The sequence below is a fragment of the Pinus tabuliformis genome, chromosome 5_2 (genome assembly GCF_031772625.1).
Source record: "Pinus tabuliformis cultivar Carrire ecotype Pingquan chromosome 5_2, CPIR1, whole genome shotgun sequence".
Taxonomy (NCBI): Eukaryota; Viridiplantae; Streptophyta; class Pinopsida; order Pinales; family Pinaceae; genus Pinus; species Pinus tabuliformis.
In genome coordinates, this window is record NC_142306.1 from 567,644,905 (window position 1) to 567,667,153 (window position 22,249).

General features: G+C 37.9%; 1 pseudogene; it reads left to right on the forward strand.

The window, feature by feature from the left end:
* The first annotated feature begins 730 nt into the window (after positions 1–730).
* Positions 731–21,961, forward strand: LOC149160227 (uncharacterized; annotated as a pseudogene).
* Positions 21,962–22,249: the final 288 nt, after the last annotated feature.

Below are 22,249 nucleotides of genomic sequence, written 5' to 3' on the forward strand. Positions count from 1 at the left end.
AACATAGCCCATAAACTAAGGAAATATACAGTGCAGTCTTGTTGAATGTTGAATGGCGGTGAATGTTAATAGGAGCGCTGTAGAATGCCATATAGTTGTGCGTTGTATTAACATATAGAAGCACTGTACATTTGTGTTGCCATATGGTTGTGCGCCGATTTAAAACAAGCAGTCAAACACAACATGCATCCCTTGCTGCGCACTGATTCATATCAAAACAGAGGATTGTTATGTTGAATGCCTAACGCCATTCTGATGAAGGGAGTGTATATCAAAATCGTTTGAATATGTTGTGTTTGTTTTGTTTTGGGCTGAGAATTTTTATGAGACAGCCGAAAGCGGTGTTTGCAAACCTTTCATGAGCCGAGGAGTGTATTTTGCCAAAATATTTGTGATTTGTTTTTAAGGCCGTGAGCATGATTTCAAACACGTTGTGTTTATTTATTTTTAGAGGCTGAGCGTATGTGAATAGCCCTCTAGTTTCCATCGTGCTCATAGCTCTGGTTGCACCTGAGTATAGTTGATGTAAGGTCGAGGAAGTGTGCATAATTTTGGCACAGTACACAGTCAAAGTTTTAAAAAAAAAAGATGATATATTGGGTGAGGCCGAGAGCCAAATGTAGGTGCATTACACAGTTTTCTCTCTACTCTATCTACAACAACAAGGATATCTTCTTGCGAGAACTCATCTCAAATGGCTCTGATGCTTTCGATAAAATCAGATTTATGGCTCTCACAGACAAGAATGTGCTGGGAGAAGATGCAACAACGCCAGCAATATCGCAACCTCTGGCACACAGATCTCTTGAGCACAATCACAGCGAATACACCCTACTGCTACTTCTCATTATTTTGTGGACCATTCGCCTCTTATTTACTGCCGAAGCGAGCACTATACAATGACATGTCAAGATATGTTTGTTGTGCTGGTTACATGCCCTGCAATGGTAGTTGTGGTGAAAGTCGGTGTCCTGAGTTTTGTTTGTGCACAGAGGTCTTCTGCTGCTTTGGAAATTCTGTTGCTTCTACTCGGTTCCTTTTGCAAAATGAATTCAATATCCAGACAACTAAATGTGACAATTGCATCATTGGCTTCATGTTTGTTCTCCAATAGCTGGCTTGTATCTTCTCTATTATTGCATGTATTGTTGGCAATGATGAACTTCAAGCTGCCTCAAATTTGTTAAATTGTTTGTCAGATGGTGTTTACTGCACGGTTTGTGCATGCATGCAGACACAACACAAAGTTGAACTGGACAAGCGTGATGGCAAGTTTGGACCAGTTGAAAGGGTAATGCAAGCACCTGGTATGCAGCAGATGTCTCGCATTGACCATAATATCCTACCAACTGTTGGATATGCGCCCTATAATCACTTTTCATCAATGCAGATGACTGTGCCCTGCGAAAATAACTTCGAGCTGAGGGATTCCTTCGAATTGCCCACGGTTTGTTTTTTTTTAATTAGTTTTTATTTTATTTACAACTAAAATATATATATATATATATATATATATATATATATATATATATATATATATATAATCAAAATAAATAATAAATTAAAAACATTTGTTTTGAATTTGTTATTTAAAAAAAAAAAAAAAAATTGTGTTGTTTGTTATTTAAATAAAAATAAAAAAATATTTTATGTTGATTTAATATTTTGGATAAAAAAATAAAAATCAAAACAACACAAAATAATTTTTATTTTCAATTTTAATAAAAAGGATTTTCTTATTTTTATTTTATTTTTAATTAAAAAAAAAAAAAAAAAAAAACTAACTAACTTTATTTTAGTGATAGTTTTCATTATTAAGTTTTAATAAATAAAATTTTGTTGATTTTAAAAAATTTTCAACTTCAATAATAAATTAAAAATTTATGTTTTTAATTTATTGTTTAAAGAAAAATCTAAAAAATAAATAAAATCAACATAAAAAAAATTATGTTTTCATTTACTTTAATATTTTCTTTTTAAAATTTGTTGTTCAAAAAAAAAATTAATAATAATTTCACAAAATTCACACAGCTTTGGAAATAAAAAATGGAATACTTGGAAACACATTTCAAAAATCGATTGGAGGATTCTAAAGACGATAATTATTTCTGATAACTTTAAGTTGGCATTAACTCATCACATCTTTCTGTTCTATGCTTTCTGATGCACTAATATGCAGGACAGAATTGCCAAGCACATGAGTTATCTAACACCAAGAGGAAGTATTATTTCGCATGGTTGTTTTTAAGAATGGGTTGAAATTGCTATCATGAATTGAGTTACTTTCCCCACTTTGATTTCTCTTAAATCTGTTTTATTTGGTATGAAATTTTTGCGTAGGAATCATGAAGAAAATGCGCAATTCTTCTTGAACAAACTTATGTTTTCTTTCTGCCAAGTTTTTTTCACAGGTTACAGGATAACAAAGTGATCATTCAGGAGATTACATTGTGACGTCCATTAGTCTTCCAAAGACTAAATTCATGAAAAATTCTGAAGACAAATCCATCTCGACAACCACTACCTTCCATCTCCCTTTCTGAAAAAGATTTTGAATTCCACCACTCGTGCATCCATAAAGTGTGACACTTCCATATCCATTTTTCACAGCAAGAGTTCTTATTCATCCACCATGCATTTTCCTTACATCCATCCATTTTCTTTGTCATTATCATTCCCCTTCATTTCCGCCAATAAAACCCTGCTTGAGTCAAAGTCCTAGAGTCTAAGTATCATTGAAAGAACACCTAGAGGCTTGCATGCCTTAATGGCAAGTACTCTTGCCAATGAACAATGGGAGTACATTAATATCCCTTGTTCGTTGGATCTTGTAGGTGACTCGACTACGACAAATTTATTCGTACCTACAAAGATGTGTTAGGCATCCTGACTCCCATTGGAATCAATGGTGGGAGCTCTTGTGTTGGCTAGGGGCATTCATTAACGGCCACTAAGTCAACAACTTCTTACTATGTTCGACATCGACACATTTAATCACATAGTAAGATTTGTGCCATCGAGCGTTGAAGACTTGAAGACCCATATTCTGTAGCAGATGAAGACTTGAAGACCCAAGTTCTTTTCATTATTTCTCAGTTTGTCATCACTTGAGGACAAGTCAATCCATAAGGCTGGGAGGGAAATGTAACTTATATATTTTGTATACCTTCCAAGCCTTATAGATTTTCAGCCATATTTAGCAGACTCATCGGATTCATCATCTAGTAGCAGAGGATTCAGCAGCTGATACGACAATACAGATCCATCTTTCATCCACAACTTGAAGAAGAAGCTTCAGAGCAGAATTGTGGCAGCTGAACATGCATGATTCATCCACCATTTTCACAACCAAGTAAGGAGGACTATGAACGACATTTTTGCAGCCACACGTGCACAACTCTCATCCATTTTTGGAAGGGTAAGTTAAGGTATGATATTTTCTAACTTTTAACCATTAAATTCCTTGAAAAGTTAGAATAATAATTTTTGGAAAAACTTCACTTCCTTTCCCCTTCTTTTCCCCATTTCACATAACTATCCAAACCATCTGTTTAAGGGGAAAGATACATTTACGTACATGCTTTGTCACATTCATATTCACATTCATATATCACTACCCCATTTAACCCCACTTACCTTCAAACTATATTCACTATTACATGAGCATACAAATGGCTTTGTCGAAAGCATTTAGAAGTTAATTGGATGCCAAAACAATCATGGTTGTTACACAAGAACCAACCATGACGCATTCCAACAAAAATACTCTGCCATTATTACATGAGCATACAAATGGCTTTGACAAAAGTATTTAAAAGTTAATTGGATGCCAATACAATCATGGTTGTTACACAAGAACCAACCATGATGCATTCCAACAAAAATACTCTGCAATAAAAATCACATTATCAATATGCAAAGATCATACATTGAATGCAACAAACAAAATATGGTTGAAACACAAGAACCAACCAAGTTGTAATTCATCAAAATAACGATTTGCAAAAGTTATGTAAATGATATCATGCAGAGTTTAAGCCAAAGCTCAAGTACCAAAAAGTAATGTAATAGATTGCATGAGGACATGCAATACCTTCAGTTTGGGGCAGATGTTGGGCCTCAAAATGGTCCCTATTTTCACTCCATTATTCACAAATATCTTCACATCTTACCTTCATGTCACCTCCATTCCACCTCCACATCATTCCATTTACCTCATTATTGGATTATAACTATGTTTTTCCAAAGTTTATTAATTCTTAACATTTTTAAGTGAATTTATGGCTAAAATTTAGAAAATAAAATGCTTATACTTATACCTAACAATTAGAATGAGTTTGTTGACATGTGTAGGCACAAAGGAAGCTTCCAGGGCATCTTTATGTGGCCTTGAATGATCAAATTCGAATTTAATAAGATAAGCCTCATGGAAAAGATCATGGAGAAAATCATGGACCTCATGGAGGAGATCATGGAGGATAGGGTTATGTGTCTAGATGGTTGAGAAATGTATGGAACTAAAAGAGAGATTAGTGGATCATCATTATGAGTTTGTTATCTCATCTTATTGTATAAATAGGAGTACCTCCTCCATTCCAAAGGGAGGACTCTTAGAGCATGTATCCAAACTGATGATGGAATAGAATAAAGCTTCATTTTACATATATTTTCATTATGTAGTTTTAGATATAAGTTTTACATATATTTCCATTATGTAGTTTTAGATTTAATTTTCCTTAATGTAGTATATGGAATAATTTGTCTTGTTCTTAAGAGAATTGAGCTCACTCTAAAAGGATGAGAGAAACATGTTATTTCATATTAGATCTTATTTCATTTATTTGTCTAGATGTTTGAGGATTTGTTTGTGATTGATGAATGAGTTTTAAATTAGAATCTAATCAGCATATGAGAGGACAACTAAGGGTCTAAGTTAGGCTCTCTCTCTCTATTTGATTTGCATGATAATTGAAATTCATTCTTTTGCTTTTATGTTTCAAGTATCATATGAGGAGAGACCAAGAGTCTAAGTTAGGCTCTCTCTCCATTGATTTATATGGTAATTGAAATTCATTCTTTTGTGCCTTTATGTTTCAAGTCATTTCATTTCTTATGCTCATGAATGACTCTTAGTTTAGTTTGGATTAGTACATGAGAGGACAATCAAGAGACTAAGTTAGTCTCTCTCTCTACTTGAATCTAAACAATAACTAAGTTCATTCTCTTGTTTTCATTTTAAGTTTTTAGTTTCATGTAATCAATGATTTCTCTATGATACTGTAAGGAAGGACAACCAGGACCTGCTTAGTTAGGAGCCTCTTCCCTTGCATATTGTATTTAATCTTAAATAATTTAGTTAGACATAGAGTTAGTTGCCTACTCCTGCATATATTGTGTTGGCATCATCACAAGCTTACGAATTTCCCTGGTCGATAATTTATGCAGCAATTTAAGTCCAATAAATTGCCCAACACTTGGGCTTGGTCACTGGTGGATTTCACTGTTGTTCCCTGTTTTATAGTTTACCTTTCTTTTACTGCAAGTTTAATTGCTCTGTTTTATAGCTTTACGATTGATTTACTTTCACTAGTGTTGAGTTTGTGTGTTCATTGCATTAATTCTTATTTCTGTTGATTGGTTTCATTTACTTATGTCACAGATTGATTTAATTGTTAGATAAGAATCATTTCTTGTTAATTGAAAGCTAGAGTTTTAATTATTATATCAGATGTATTACTTTTATGCATGTCTAGATTCAGTTGAAAGAGCTCTGTTATCACTACGATGCACTCGGTTGATGTAATTGCAGTTAGAACTTTCGATGAAGGTTGAATTTTGATTTCGATTAAGATTGAGTTTTGATGTTTGAATAAGTTAATTTCATTGAAGTTACAAGTTGGTAGTTTATGGTTTGATCTGTTTACTCTTGTATTGAAATCAATAAGTTATTTTAAAGCATTACTCTCTGTAGGTTCAACAATTTACATCACTTGCACATATTGTGTACACTCTTGAAACAAAAATACTTACCCAGATTGATAATTAATGTGAGGCATTTAATAGTTCTAAAAGACACCTTATTTACACCCAATATTTTGGCACCGCTGCCAGGGAGAGTGTTTCCATTTCACATAAGGTGATGTGTGTTTTATGTTTGTGTGCTGTGAAATAACTGGGTATTAAAAACGGAAGGTAAGAACCTGCGTACGAGTAAGTAAAGTGCTTTCTCCCTCACCCGCTTTTCAACACAATTGCGTAGGAATAGATGTTTGATGTTTGTTTTTTGAGAAGAACTGGGTATTAAAAACGGAAGGTAAGAACCTGCGTACGAGTAAGTAAAGTGCTTTCTCCCTTGCCCACTTTTTAGCAAAATTGCGTAGGAATTAAAGTAGAAATAAATGTTTGAATTTCTGAGTGAATGACTAAGAAGAAAAGAGTAGAAAAAGATTTAATTCCTCCACCTAGATCTGAAAAATATAAGGGATCGGTGCCCCTTAGACGATCAACCTTCAATGACAAAATCTTAAGGAAAGCTAAGTCTCAGTCATCAATAGGACCCCGAATCGTTTCTACAAGAAATCCTACTGTAACCCTTCAGGCCGAAAGATCACCATCTGCAGCTGACACTGAGATTCACAACAATACTAAGGGGTCTGAACAGAGTTTTTAGAACACTGAAAATTTGCAGTTTAGCCCTTTATAAGAAGGGAATTCTTGCAACCTCCATGAAGGAGAAGGAGAAATAGGTAGTGCTGAAAAGATTAATTCATCAGAACCCAAATCTCCTGAAGTAGTAGTTGAACAGAGGACACCCAGTATTTCGGACCAAGGTAGTGTTGTTAAAATAATTTTAAAAGTCTCTTCTAGCTCCCCCAGAAACAGAGCTCCAGCTCCAAAAATCCCTAAAGAATATTGGCATATTTTTTATCAAATGGCTAATAATCAGCAATAGCCTCAGACCTCTACATTACAATACCCTATTGTTGATACAGTTGTCAATGCTCCCATGAAATCCATTCCATTACAAAATATTCCTACCTTCCATGGGCTAACTTCAGAGGATCCTGATGCATTCCTTTTTGAATTCGATGTTTTATGTAGGGGATATGATTACACTACCGACCCCCAGAAGCTAAAATTGTTCCCCTCTACTCTGAAGGGAGCAACTCTGCGTTGGTTTATGGGGCTTGGTGGAGGTACCATTAATGACTGGGACCAAATGAAAACAGCCTTTCTAAAAAAATACCAAGATTATTGCCGAACTAGAGAACTGAAGGATGAAATATTTCAAATGGTAGCTAAGACTAATGAGACTCTTGAAGAATATGTAGAACATTTTCAATATAATCTGCAAAGATCTCCTTATCCAAATTTTCCTCTTGAAGTTCTTAAAACTACGATGATCAAAGGTATGAAAGACCAATGGGTAGAAACATTAAATTTAATGGGGAAGGGTGATATTTATCAAGAGGATTATGACAATATTATACAATTGTGCATCAGGTGTTCCAGAGGCAGTACAAGGCTAAAACCAACCAGACGTGATGCGACTAGAGACAACAAAGCCTCAGGAGGAAGCATTACATGAGTTGAAATCGGCAATCTACTAGAAGATTTCAAGACTGATATCCTGGGGACCCTGACCACACAATTGGATATCATGCAAGCCAAACAAAAGCAGGCCGAAGCAGAACAAAATCTGGCTATTTTTTGTCCATGCTGCAGAAAGAAACACAATCATAGAGAATGTTTGTTAGATACGATACAAACATGTGCCATTTGCACTAAGGATCACACTACGGAAAGCTACCCATCGCTTCCTAGATTAAAAGCGGTCTTCAAGGAAGCAGAAGAGGAAGTGGAACCAATATATCTGATGAACCAGCATTGTCAATGGAAAACACATCCAATAGGTATGCCTACAGAACCATCTTCATTCTTTCCTTCTTCACAATTTAATTCTCAGCAGTATTTAGGAGCAGCATGGCAGAACCAACCACCTTTCTCTACTTGGCCACCTCAAGCATTTTCTATGCCACCATGGCCTAACCAATCAAATCCAAATAATAATTGGCCAAATTTCTCTTACCCTCCACCTTTCTAGCAGAACAACCCCTATTCCTCTCAATGGTCTCCTTCTACTTCACAAAATCAGAATTGGCAACCAAATTGGCAAAGATCCGCAAACCAACCTATGGGAAGAGTTCCTCTGCCTCAACCAACCTTACCAGCACCTTATACGTTGTAGCAAAATCCTCAACCTAATATATAACCGCAACTCCTAGCTCAACCCAACCTAAATCCTAACAACAGACCAATCCAGTCAGTCCAAATTATTGAGAGTCTGGACCCTGAAGTTGAATTGAGAGAATGTAATGAACTTAAGTTAAGATTTGGACGTGTAATTGCTCTAGATGAGGACAAAAATCTGCAACCTGAAGATAAAGAAACACATCCAAATAAGCTTTCGACTGTAGATGACCAGCAAAAGAAACAAGGAGGAGAAACAGTCAGGCAGAAAGATTTTGAGCAAGTTATAATTACTTCTCCCTCGTTCCCAGAAAGATTGATAATACCTCGACCTATTGAATATCCCAACTTTGATCTTCTGGGTGAACTCAAAAATCTCTGTATAAAAATACCCTTCCTCCAAGCCATTCAAGACATTATGATATATGTTAAAACCATTAAAGAATTATGTGCAAAGAATTCTGTGAGGAAAACAAAAATAACACCAATTGTCCATGTCGTCGGAACTTTGTCTGATTTATTACTAGGAAAAGAGACACCTGTAAAATACGAAGACTCAAGAAATCCCATTGTCATAGTACAAATAAATGGTCGTTATTTTCCCAATGCTTTAGTTGACTTAGGGGCAACCATTAACATTCTTACAACAGAAACTTGTGAAGTTCTTGGCATCACAGCCTTAGAACCAACCACTACCTTGCTGGAGCTAGCTGACCGTTCAGTCATTAGGCCAGAAGGAACATTACAAGATGTAATGGTTTCTATGGACTCTTGGGAATATCCGACATATTTTTTTATTATTAATCCCATAAATCGGCTAGATGGACATCCCTTAATACTAGGAAGGCCTTGGCTAGCAACAGTCGATGCTTATATAGGTTGCCGAACAGGCAGTATGACCATAACCAGAGGGAATGATGTAAAGAATCTAGCTTTATACCCTCCTGCTCAGCCAAGCCTAACCATTGTAAAAACTAGGAAACAACCAGCAACATATTTAAAAGAAAATATTCATTCACCATTGATTGTGGCAGATGCGCTTGAATTCAAAAACCAAACAGAAGATGATGTCATTAACACCTTTATCAATCACCCTGCTGCAGTGTCTAATTTGAGATGTCACATGATTGAAGTAGTCCTTGATAATGAGATTGAAGAAGATTCCTTGAGAGATATTAATGACCAACCAATACCAACAACCACTATCTATAATAGCAAACCTATTGAAATTGAGCAAGGGAAAATCCTAAACATTAACAGTAATCTGAGTAATGACCAGCAACAGAAACTTATCCAAGTCCTTAGGAAATATAAAGGGGCTTTTGCATGGGATTACCTAGACATGAAAGGGATTGACCCTTAGTTATGCATGCAACACATCTACACTAAAAAAGATGCAAGACCCATTCGACAGCCACATCGTAGATTAAATCCTCATCTAAAGGATATTGTGAAAGAAGAGCTTCAAAAACTGTTAGATGTGAATTTTATTTATCCTATATCTGACAGTAAATGGGTTTCTCCATTAGTAGTTGTCCCCAAAAAGAATGGAAAATGGCGGATATGCATTGACTATAGAGAACTCAACAAAGCAATGCAAAAAGACCATTTTCCCCTTCCATTTATCGACCAGGTCCTAGATACACTAGCAAGAAAGAAATTCTTCTCTTTCCTGGATGGCTTCAATGGCTACAACCAAATTCAAATTTCCCTTAAAGACCAAGATAAAACTACTTTCACCTGCCCTGGGGGAACATTTTTTTACAGGGTATTACCTTTCGAATTGTGCAATGCACCTGCTACATTCCAAAGGGCCATACTCAATATTTTTGCAGACTTGATAAATGAAGGATTGGAGGTATACATGGATGATTTCACACCTATGGAGATGACTTTGATCAGGCATTACAAACATTGGAGAAAGTCCTAGATCGGTGTATTGCTACTAGACTATACTTAAGTCATGAGAAATGTCATATAATGATGACAGAATGCATGATTTTGGGTCATTACATTTCAGCAACTGGAATTTAGGTAGATCCAACAAAGATACAGGTAATCCTCTTATTAGCTACTCCCTGCACTCAAACAGAGGTACGTAGTTTTTTGGGGTTTGCTAGATACTATCATAGATTTATAAAGAACTTTTGCAAATTGCTGCACCTTTATATGCCTTGACAGGAAATGTTGATTTTATATGGATTGATAGATGTGACACTGCCTTTATAGATCTGAAACGGTTAGTATCGACAGCACCAGTATTACGAAGCCCGAATTGGGATATACCTTTCCAGATTTCATCAGACACTTCAGATACAACTATCAGAGTTGTTCTTGGCCAAGAAGAAGACAAGAAACCCTATGCTATATGTTACATTGGCAAAAACGTAACTCCTCCTGAGTTGAATTACACATAAACAGAAAAAGAGTTTCTAGCTGTTATTTATGCTATCAAAAAATTTAAACACTATATAACTGGATACCTTGTAGTTCTGTATACTGATCACTCTCCTATTAAATGTTTAGCCAATAAACCCATTACAAATGGAAGAGTGAATCACTAGTTACTACTTTTTAGGAATTTGACATAACTATAAGGGATCGAACAGGGAAGGGAACCTCGTGGCAGACTTCCTCTCCTGAGTGCCAAGAAAAGACGATATAGTGGCGGTGGAGGATTAGTTCCTGGATGAACATTTGTTTGTTGTGGTCGTAAAAACGCCATGGTATGCGGATGTAGCGAATTACTTAGCATTGCTAAATGTAGAAATTTTGAATAATATGACACTTATTCACAGAGATTATCCTGATTATACACTATTGCGGAATGCATGCATAATACATAACCTCCTCTACGTTGATCATCAATTTTTCGGAATTAAAAACAATGAAACATCAATCGCATGCGCACATTAACACAGTATGTAACTCGGCGAAAGAATACAGCTGAAAACCCCACACTATATATATATTATAATGATTTATAACATGTAACAATACATAGTACAATACTCCTCACAAGTACTCAGTACTATCTCCACTTGTTACACACAAACTAGCTCAGATCTGAATTAATCACAGGTTCAAATCTTCTCCACTACTTGCTTGCCTCCACTGTGCAATCCTGCATGAGAATAGATGAGAATGGTTGATCCAAACTCATATTTTCCTTGGCTGAACCACGCAATCCTCATTGGCAATACTCAATCCATTGATTGTGCAAATCTCATGCACAACTATAGTCACAACTAATAGCAGTCTCAACCTCTAACACCTGTCTCCATTGAACTATCCATGCATTGAGTTAACTGATGTATTCTTTAGTTGCTTTATGAGTTAATAATTAGTGAATTAATTTAACAATTAATTCACATCACTCATCACTAGTGTATTCTGCAGTTAGACTAAATACAACTAGTTCAACTAAGTCAAACTGAACACAACTCCATCAACTCCTCAATCAACTCCACCAAACTCAATCACTTGAGTTCTAACTGAATTCCATCATGCAATAGCTCAACTGACTCATAAGAAAAGCATATTTCCTTCTGAAAGCTGCATGTGCCACATCTGTAGCTCAAACTAAAGTGCTCCAAGAGGATAAGATAATGTTTATAGTCCAAATATTATTATGAGCTAATAATATTCGACTGTTCTATTTTTAGCCTGGCAGTCTAAAAATAGAAACCGCCCATATGTCTAAAAATAGAAGTCCACTTATTTTTACCAACATGACCAATCATCCACAAATAGCATCTTGCAACTGATAGACCATGATCCATATGTCTAAAAATAGACTTTGCACCAAAAATAGCCTGCGAGCCCACTTAGTGAAGGTGACTCCTTTCCACTAAGCTCCATCATCTTGTTGCATTCTCAACACTCCCTCTCAACAAGATATGGATTATTAGCAACCCCTATCTTGCCTCGGTGGTATTCGAATTTTCTCCTGGTGAGCGCCTTGGTCAAGATATCAGCATCTTGATCCTCCGTTGGAATGTATGAAAGTAACATGATTCTCCACTGCACACAATCTCTGATATGATGGTACCTGATGTCAATGTGCTTAGATCTATCATGAGATACTGGATTAGCTGAGAGTTTAATGCAACTCTGGCTATCACAATAAATCACAGTAGGCTCCAAGTATGAACTGAACAACCCGACCAGGATCTTGCTCATCCATATAGCCTCGCATGCAGTCAAACTTGCTACCATATACTCGGCCTCTGCTAAACTGAGTGCCATGGATCTCTGCTTCCTACTGTACCAAGAAACTACTGTCGAACCGATACTGAAAATCCCTCCAGATGTGCTCTTTCTATCCGTTGGGCTCCCTGCCCAATCTGCATCCATGAAGCCACATAGCTTCACCTCATCCTCTTGTATGTACCACAATCCATATCCCGATGTGCCTTTGAGATAACACAATACATGCTTGTCTGCCTTCCAGAAGAGATTGGTTGGCTTAACCATAGCTTGTGAAAGCTGGTTAACAGCATAGCATATATCGGGTCATGTATTGACCAGATACATAAGCAACCCTACCAAATGTCGATAAATAGTGGCATCCACTACTTCTGTTGAAGTAGCATCCTCCTTCCTCCAACCTCCAGGAAGAGGAGTGTCAACAGGCTTGTAGCCATGCACGTTGAACTTCTCTAGTATCTCCCGAGCATACTTACCCTGAGAAACAAATAGTCCATCATTGCGCTGCCAAATTTCCAATCCCAAGAAATAATGAAGGAGGCCCAAGTCCTTCATCTCAAACTCCTTAGCAAGATCATCCTTGCATGAAAGTATCAACAGCTCATCACCTGTTAGAATCAAATCATCTACATAAAGTACAATGATAAGCAACTTACCCTCCACCACAATCTGGTATAGGTTAGGATCCGCCTCACTCTTGGAGAATCCAAGTCCAGTGAAATAACTGTCTATCCGTGTGTACCAAGCACGTGGTGCTTGTTTCAACCCATACAGCGCTCTCTTGAGCCTGCACACATGCGACTCGCTGCTAAAGATCTCGAAACCTTCGGGCTGCTCTATGTACACCTCCTCCTCAATGACTCCGTTGAGGAACACAGTCTTCACATCCATCTAATGAATGTGCCACCCCATCTGCACTGAGAGAGCAAGAATCGTCCGTATGGAAGAATACCTTGTGACAGGTGCAAAGGTCTCCTCATAATCTATCCCCTCTATTTATGAGAAGCCTCAGGCAACAAATCTTGCCTTGTACTTCTCCACACTCCTGTCAGCTGCTTGCTTCACTTTGTAGATCCATCTCGAACCCACCACTGATTTCCCTTCCCGTCTTGGAACAATCTCCCATGCACTATTTCTGACAATTGAATCATACTCTTCCACCATGGCATCTACCCATGCAGGATCCTCCACAGCTTCCTCGAAAGAGGATGGCTCAGTCACAACACATTTTCTCACAAGATCCATGTATCCAGTGTACCGATCAGGTGACTGTCTCTGTCTACGTTGAGCTATAGATGGTCCTACAACCTTCTCTGCATCTTGAGCCAGTCGCTCAGCTTCTGTAATGCGCTTTCGCCCTTTAATGGTTGGCGCTGCATGAGTGGTCTCTTCCACTCCATGAACTTCATCCTATGGATGATCCATGTCCTAAAGCTCATCCTTAGGAACTAATAGCTCCTCATCTGCATGCAAGTGTGGCTCCCTCTCAAGTGAACACTTCATGGCTTTCTCCTCTTGAAATTTAATATCTCATCGCACAACAGTCTTGCGACTGTCTGGAAAATACACACGATAGTTATGGGGTGTATCAGTGTACCCCACAAATATCCCAACCTCTACGGTCGGCTCCAGCTTTTTCCTCGCAACCTTTGTCACATGCATGTAAATGTTAGAACCAAAAATCCTCAAATGAGAAATATCATGCCTCTTACCAGAATAATCCTCCTCAGGTGTACTCATGCCAAGTATCCTGTGAGGACAACGGTTCTGCACATATACTTTGGTATTGCATTCTTCCACCCACAAGTGAAGGGGTAGGCCCTGATCATGCAACATCACCCGTGCAGCACCCACGATCGTTCTGTTCTTTCACTCAGCAACCCTGTTCTGCTGTGGGTTATGGGGAGCTATGAGCTCTCTTCGAATCCCTTCTGCACTGCAGAAGTCCTTGAACTCGCCAGAGATGAATTCACCACCATTGTCGCTCCTAAGAGCCTTCACCTTCTTCCCTGACTCCTTCTCGACCAGTGCTATGAACTCACAGAACTTTGAGTATGTCTCACTCTTCTTCTGCATGAAGAAGATCCGGCACTTTCGAGAGAAATCATCAACAAAGATCACATAGTACCTGTGCTTTACTGTCAAAGCTACTGAGAAAGGTCCACACACGTCTGTGTGAATTCTCTTAAGGATTGTCATGGCGCAACTATCCTTCTCGTGAAAGGTGGCTTTCACAAATTTTCCCAAAGTACACCCCTTGCACTGATCTGACTATGCAAGAGTGCCTTTAGGAAGCCCAGTAGTAATCTGTTGCAGTATCTTCAAGGCTCCATGGTGAAGGTGGCCCAATCTCCTATGCCACAGCTCGCCATCATCCTGGCTCACCAATCCTTCTGCCTTGCATGTCATTGCTGCGTAGCCATCTACATGCAACTGATAAAGGTTCCTGACTCGAACCCCTATCTTCTGGGTTTCTCCAGTTGTCTTACTGCGCAGGAAAGCCTTTCCCCCTCTGAAAACAACATCATATCCCTTGTCTTCTAACATCGCTACAGAGATAAGATTCTTCTTCAATCCTGGAACATGCATCACTTCCTTCAATATGAAGGATTTACCAGACTCCCTCTCAAAGGAAATGGTACCGATACTGGTCGCACTGTATCTACCATCATCGCACATCTCGATGTGCACTCCAAGATCTTTCTCCTCCAGATCAGAAAACAAATCTCGATCTCCTGTCATGTGAAAAGACGCACCACTGTCCAAGAACCATACCGACCCCATCACACTTGATACCAAGCATGCGATCAACAAAAAATCAAGCTCAAACTGTGAGGCTAAAGCCTCTCCTACTGCAGATCCAACAGCTTGCTTATTTTTCTTCTTCTGCGGACAATTTGTGGCATAATGTCTGTGTTGGTGACAGTGAAAGCACTTCACCTTGGACATGTCTTGCTTCTTGCCTTTCGCACCAGAATGAGAAGCTTTCTTGTTCTTCCCCTTCTTTGCTTTGGCAGCCAAAGCGAAATTTTCTTCATCAGTTGCCTTTGATGAAGATCCATCCCTAGTATTTCGCCTGATCTCCTCCTGCACAAGATCTGACCAAAGTCTCTCCCATCCTGGAAATTTCTCCCGACCATTGACAGAGAACTGATAGGAATGCCAACTCTTCGGAAGACCAAGGAGAGCCAAGCTCACCAAGTCCTCATCATCGACAGTCACCCCCACACTTCCCAGATCATCCATACACTGAGTGAACTTCGTGAGATACTTGGGTATATTGTCTCCTTTCTCACACTTAATGTTTCTGAGTTTATCCTTGAGCGCCAACTTCCTCTGGTCACTCTTGCTTTAGAATAAGTATGTCAACACTTTCCACATCAAGTATGGAGAAGCCTTTCCATGCAGGTTGGACACAATGTGATCCTTCACGTCCTCCAACAGAATCCTTCAACACTTTGTTGTCTTCTTTTGCCAAGCCTCAACTTGAGCAGTATCAGTAGGCTTTGGGACCTCAGCCTCTATGAACTCCTTCAGCCCATTATCATCTAACACCACCTCCATGCTGTCTTTCCATGCAATATAATTCGAGCTGCCCTCAAGAGCATACTCCAATCACAATCCATTGAAAGACATTTCAACTTTGACACCAAGAAAACACTGCTGCAAATTTGAATTCCACCAGCGCAAAACTCAACCGCTTCTAATTTAAAATTCGTGAGAACAAAGTATTTCTCATACAAAGATTGACTGTATGGGCTTTTACCGGATATCTCACCTTCCAAAGGAAGGATGAATCCAAAGGCTACCTGGCCCGATTACAGACTCTGCCCGAAGAAATAAAATGTAAACACTTTCTGAATAATAGATCTGATGATCAACAGCTCCGATACCATGTAGAAATTTTGAATAATATGACACTTATTCACAGAGATTATCCTAATTATACACTATTGCGGAATGCATGCATAATACATAACCTCCTCTACGTTGATCATCAATTTTTCGGAATTAAAAACAATGAAACATCAATCGCATGCGCACATTAACATAGTATGTAACCAGGGGAAAGCATACAGCTGAAAACCCCACACTATCTGTATATTATAATGATTGAGAACATGTAATAATACATAGTACAATACTCCTCACAAGTACTCAATACTATCTCCACCTGTTACACACAAACTAGCTTAGATCTGAATTAATCACAGGTTCAAATCTTCTCCACTGCGCAATCCTGCATGAGAATAGATGAGAATGGTTGATCCAAACTCATATTTTCCTTGGCTGAACCACGCAATCCTCATTGGCAATACTCAATCCATTGATTGTGAAAATCTCATGCACAACTATAGTCACAACTAATAGCAATCTCAACCTCTAACACCTGTCTCCACTGAACTGTCCATGCACTGAGTTAACTGATGTATTCTTTAGTTGCTTTATGAGTTAATAATTATTGAATTAATTTAACAATTAATTCACATCACTCATCACTAGTGTATTCTGCAGTTAGACTAAATACAACTAGTTCAACTAAGTCAAACTAAACACAACTCCATCAACTCCTCAATCAACTCCACCAAACTCAATCACTTGAGTTCTAACTGAAGTCCATCATGCAATAGCTCAACTGACTCATAAGAAAAGCGTATTTCCTTCTGACAGCTGCATGTGCCACATCTGTAGCTCAAACTAAAGTGCTCCAAGAGGATAAGATAATGGTTATAGTCCAAATATTATTATGAGATAATAATATTCGACTGTTCTATTTTTAGCCTGGCAGTCTAAAAATAGAAACCGCCCATATGTCTAAAAATAGAAGTCCATCTATTTTTACCAACATGACCAATCATCCACAAATAGTGTCCTACAACTCATAGACGATGATCCATATGTCTAAAAATAGACTTTGCGCCAAAAATAGCCTGCGGGCCCACTTAGTGAAGGTGACTCCTTTCCACTAAGCTCCATCATCTTGTTGCATTCTCAATAGTAAAATTTCCCAAACATCTGACATCCAAAGAAAGGAAATTGATTGTACAGCATAGCACTCGTTTCTCCTAGATCGAAGGATACCTTTTCCACACGGGAGCTGATATGCACATCCACAGGTGTATCAGAGAGGACGAAATTTATGATATCGACCTTAAGGTGGAAACTTTGCATATTGCAGAACTGGACATAAAATTCTACAGATGGGCTACGACTGGCCCACTATTTTTAAATATGCTAAGAAATTTGTCCAGGCATGTGATAGTTGCCAAAGGATGGGTCACCCTGGCCAATCTGATCAAATTCTCGTGCATCCACAGTTGGTGATAGAACCCTTTGAGCGTTGGTCATTAGATTTTGTTGGGCTGATCAAACCATCATCCAACCAGAAATCGTATATATTGGTTACAACAGAATACGTAACTAAGTGGGTGGAAGCAATAGCGTTACCAAGAGCAACAGAGGAAACTGTTATTAATTTTCTTTTCGAAATTTTTGTGCGGTATGGCTTACCTAGAGAAGTAATTACTGATGGGTGGCCACAATTTTTGGGCCACAAGATCATTGCTACATTGAAGAATCATCACATCACACACATAATTACTTCTCTATATCACCCGCAGGCGAAAAGGCAGGTGGAGAGCACCAACAAAGTTATCGAAGCTATTCTAACAAAGACTGTCTCATCACATCGACGAGATTGGACTGCTTGACTGCCAGAGGCCTTGTGGGTGTATCACACAACTTGGAGAAACACTACTGAATACTCACCGTATCAACTGGTATTTGGTAAGGAACCCATTTTTCCCATAGAATTTGAGATAAAAACACTAAAGACAACCTAGGAAGTAGGACTGGATTTAACTGAAGCCCAGGTTAATAGGTTATAGCAGATGAACAAAGTAGATGAAATTCGGCTATTAGCTCTATAGCGTACAACAAAGAACCAAATGGCATGATGCCCTGATTAAGAAAAAATCATCTCATGAGGGAAACTAGGCACTTCTTTACGATTCCAGGTTTCAACACTTCCTTGGCAAACTGCAGACTAGATGGCTAGGCCCCTATGAAATAAAGCAAGTACACGACAACGACACTCTTATGCTGGCCACCATTGATGGGTCTGGTTATTCTTTTAAGGAAAATGGGCATCAGGTGTGCCTATACCAAAATACACTTAACAAATAATCTTTCTATCAGCAGATACGTGAGGACCCCACCATGCAAGTTTTAGCTGTAGAAGGAAATCCTTCAACAGCTTCATCTTTATAAATTTTATTTCTTCTCTGTAAAATATATAAATATGATTGCTGATTTGATTTTCTTTTCTTTTTTTCTTCTTTCTTTTTATTTGCTTCTTTTGTTGTTCATTTAATTGAACAGATGTTGTTTAATCTATTGAACAACACTTTCTTGCTTTTTGTCGTTTTTCTGTTCATTTAATTGAACAGTTGCTATTCAATCTATTGAACATCAATTTCTTTCTATTTCGTTGTTTTGTTGTTCAATTTATTGAACAACTGTTGTTCAATTTAGTGAACAATTGTCGTTCAATTTATTGAACAGTACTTTCTTTCTTTCCGTCGTTTTGTTGTTCAATCTATTGAACAACACTTTTTTTTCGTTGTTTTGTTGTTCAGTTAATTGAACAGCTGTTGTTCAATCTATTGAACATCACTTTCTTTCTTTTCATTGTTTTGTTGTTCAATCTATTGAACAACACTTTCTTTCTTTTCGTTGTTTTTCCATTCAATTTATTGAACGGCTACTGTTCAATCTATTGAACAACAATTCTTTTCTTTTTGCGTTGTTTTGTTGTTTATTTAATTGAACAACTGCTACTCAATTTATTGAACAGCTATTGTTCAATCTATTGAACAACTGATGTTCAATCTATTGAACATCGCGTCTTTTCTTTTTGCGTTGTTTTGTTGTTCATTTAATTGAACAATTGTTGTTCAATCTTTTGAACAGCTGCGGTCCAACCCAATTGAACAACAAATTTTTCCTTTGTGTGTAAATTTCTTATCTCAACCTTCTTCTTTTTTTGTCATTTTTTTTTCTTTTCATGGCATGAAGCACACTACTTTTATGAGGACAAAGAATTTATGGATTCTATTGAAGAGAGTTAATATCATTAACATTATGATCTTTAACAGGACAACTTTTTGATGATAGATTCTTTTTCAAGAAAAGGGACACAGTTATTTATATACTACTTCACTGCATCGTTTTCTGTTGTACATGATACTGATTTATCATCTTAAATACCATGCTGGTTCCACCCTTCCTGTTTATAATCTTCTCTATCTATAACAAATAAGACTATGGGTATATTTTTTCTATTGACATGTTCAACTTCTTCCACCATCCCTACTCTTAAGAAGTATTGAGCCTCCCTCTATTTATTACAAAAATGTGTAATACCAAAAAAAAATTGTTTTCAGATGGAGGATAGGGGGTCTCATTACGAGCTAGCCTACCATGTTCATAAGGCTGTAGCGAAGTGACATTCCCATTATGGCCACACAACAAGGTTATGATCCATTGGATAGCCAAAATATCCTTGGAACAGGAGGTCTCATCACGAGTCAGCCTGATCACTTTTGCTACATTCCAGTGAATGGCAGTGTGGTTTTTTGGTTACCACGCCAGCACACTGATCTCTTCTGTAGAACTGCGTTGGAACTCTCCATTTATAAATTGAGGATCTTGGCTCATATGCGTTAAAAAGCAACCCTACCGAGGCTATGGACGCCTGCTGGCAGCAGAGGCTTTGCTTATGGTATTGAAGTTATATCTTATCGTCAATTATCACTATAATACCCTCCTCTTATTATTTCTTTTATTGGATGAATTATTTCCTTAATTTTTCCCTATTTAGAACCTTTATGCATGAGATAATGCTTTTCGATCAATCGTATCATTCTCAGCTAGAATATTGTCAGCAAAGCGTCTTTTTGGCATATTGTTGTCCTTTTCTTTTTCGCATAACTTATCATCAATCCAAAGCGTCCTATCTCTTATTCATAACTATCTTTACACACTCTGCTCTCATTATAACCATACCTATTTCTGTCCTATCATTGATATGCGTACTCTGCTTCATTTACTGTTGTATTGTTCATTCCCTTGCCTTTCCGTTAGAACAACACTTTCCCTGTCTACTCGGTCGTAGGTGACCTCTCTTTTTAAGGAGGGGGAAGGATTCCCATTATGCCTTTGCATGCGTTATATTTATTCTGCTTATTTGACTTGATATGTTGTTGTGATATCCCATGATCAAATGACATGTGGCAGTATGATAGTCCTCAAATTAATATTATTAATTCTCATGGAAATTATACTTAACATTATGGAATTTAGTTGTTACATCTACTTTCTGTTCTATTTCACCAAAGTAATTGTTGTTCTCTGCTGTTTTTTTGTTGTTGTGTTAATCCTTGAAATTCTAGGGCGAATATTGGAAGAATTCGAGCATTATGGGTGGAAAATCAGTTTGTCGAGAACCCTTAGTGTTGGATATTTCTGCCAAAGCCAGGGAAATTCTAGTGCGTGCAGGATGGATATCATATTTCACCAGACTTTAGGACCCTTGCGAAGAAATCGCTATCGAGTTTTTACAGCACTTACAAGATGGGCAGTCCACAGAAAAGGTGTAAAAATAACAGTATCAGAGACTATGATAGTTGAAGTTTCCGGGCTTCCAGCAGAAGGAGAAGTATGTCCTAAAAAGCACATAATGTTTCATGACACGGTGGATATTTTCAAAGACACAAGTGAGGAATTAACACGAAAAGGCAAAGGCATTCAAACATCCTCTCTGGGACAACCATGATGCGAATTGGCAAGTGTCTTCTAGAAGTACATCACCTATGATGGTCGACAGGATGTGGTAAAACCACGACAACTTAAACTTTTAGCCTTTTTAAAGCAGAAGCTTACTGTCAATTTACCATTTTTCTTGAATTCATTATTGCATGACATAGCTGATAGAATAAGATGGGCTAGACATCCTGAGAATGTAGTTAGTCATCATGGTTTGATCAGACTGATTGTTAGTCACAGTCTTGCCCAGCAAAATTTAATTTGGGATAATTTTATAGCACCGCTAGAGATAGGGACAAACCCTGTAGTCCAAACCCCTGCAACCGTGGAAATTGAACAATAGAACCATGTTCCAAAGAGGAAATGAACTGCTCATACAGCAATAGGACCCCATAAGCGTAAGCATTCAGTGAGGTTAAACCTAGTTTAGAGGACTTTCGTAGATCTTCGGGGTAGCACCAAATGGCCGACAAAACCATCTGGTCCAATTACTATGCAAGACTATGAACCAGAACCAGAGGAAGAAGGTAATTCCGAAGCAGAACAAGAGGAAGAACCTAATTCTGAACAGGAACAGGAGGAGGAACCCAACTCTAAACCTAAACAGGAGAAGGAACCCAATTCTGAACCAGAACAGGAGGAAGAACCTAATTTTGAATCAAAACCCGAGGAATAATGCAATTCTGACCCAAAACAAGGGGAAACACAACATTCTTTTCAAAATGATGATGAACTAGAAAATGAAGCAGGGCCTTCTCAAACACCACCTATGAGCCCCTAAGATAATTTCTTGGCAGACTTTGAGGAAGGGATGGCCTAGGTTCTTGCAAATTTGAATGCATATATGCAACTTGGAGGATCACTTGACCAGAATCTGAACAAAGCTCAACCCTCAGAAGATTCTGGTCACACAAAATTTTTTCCCTCCCGAGAAGTTGCACACCAGGAAGAGGAAGTGGAAATA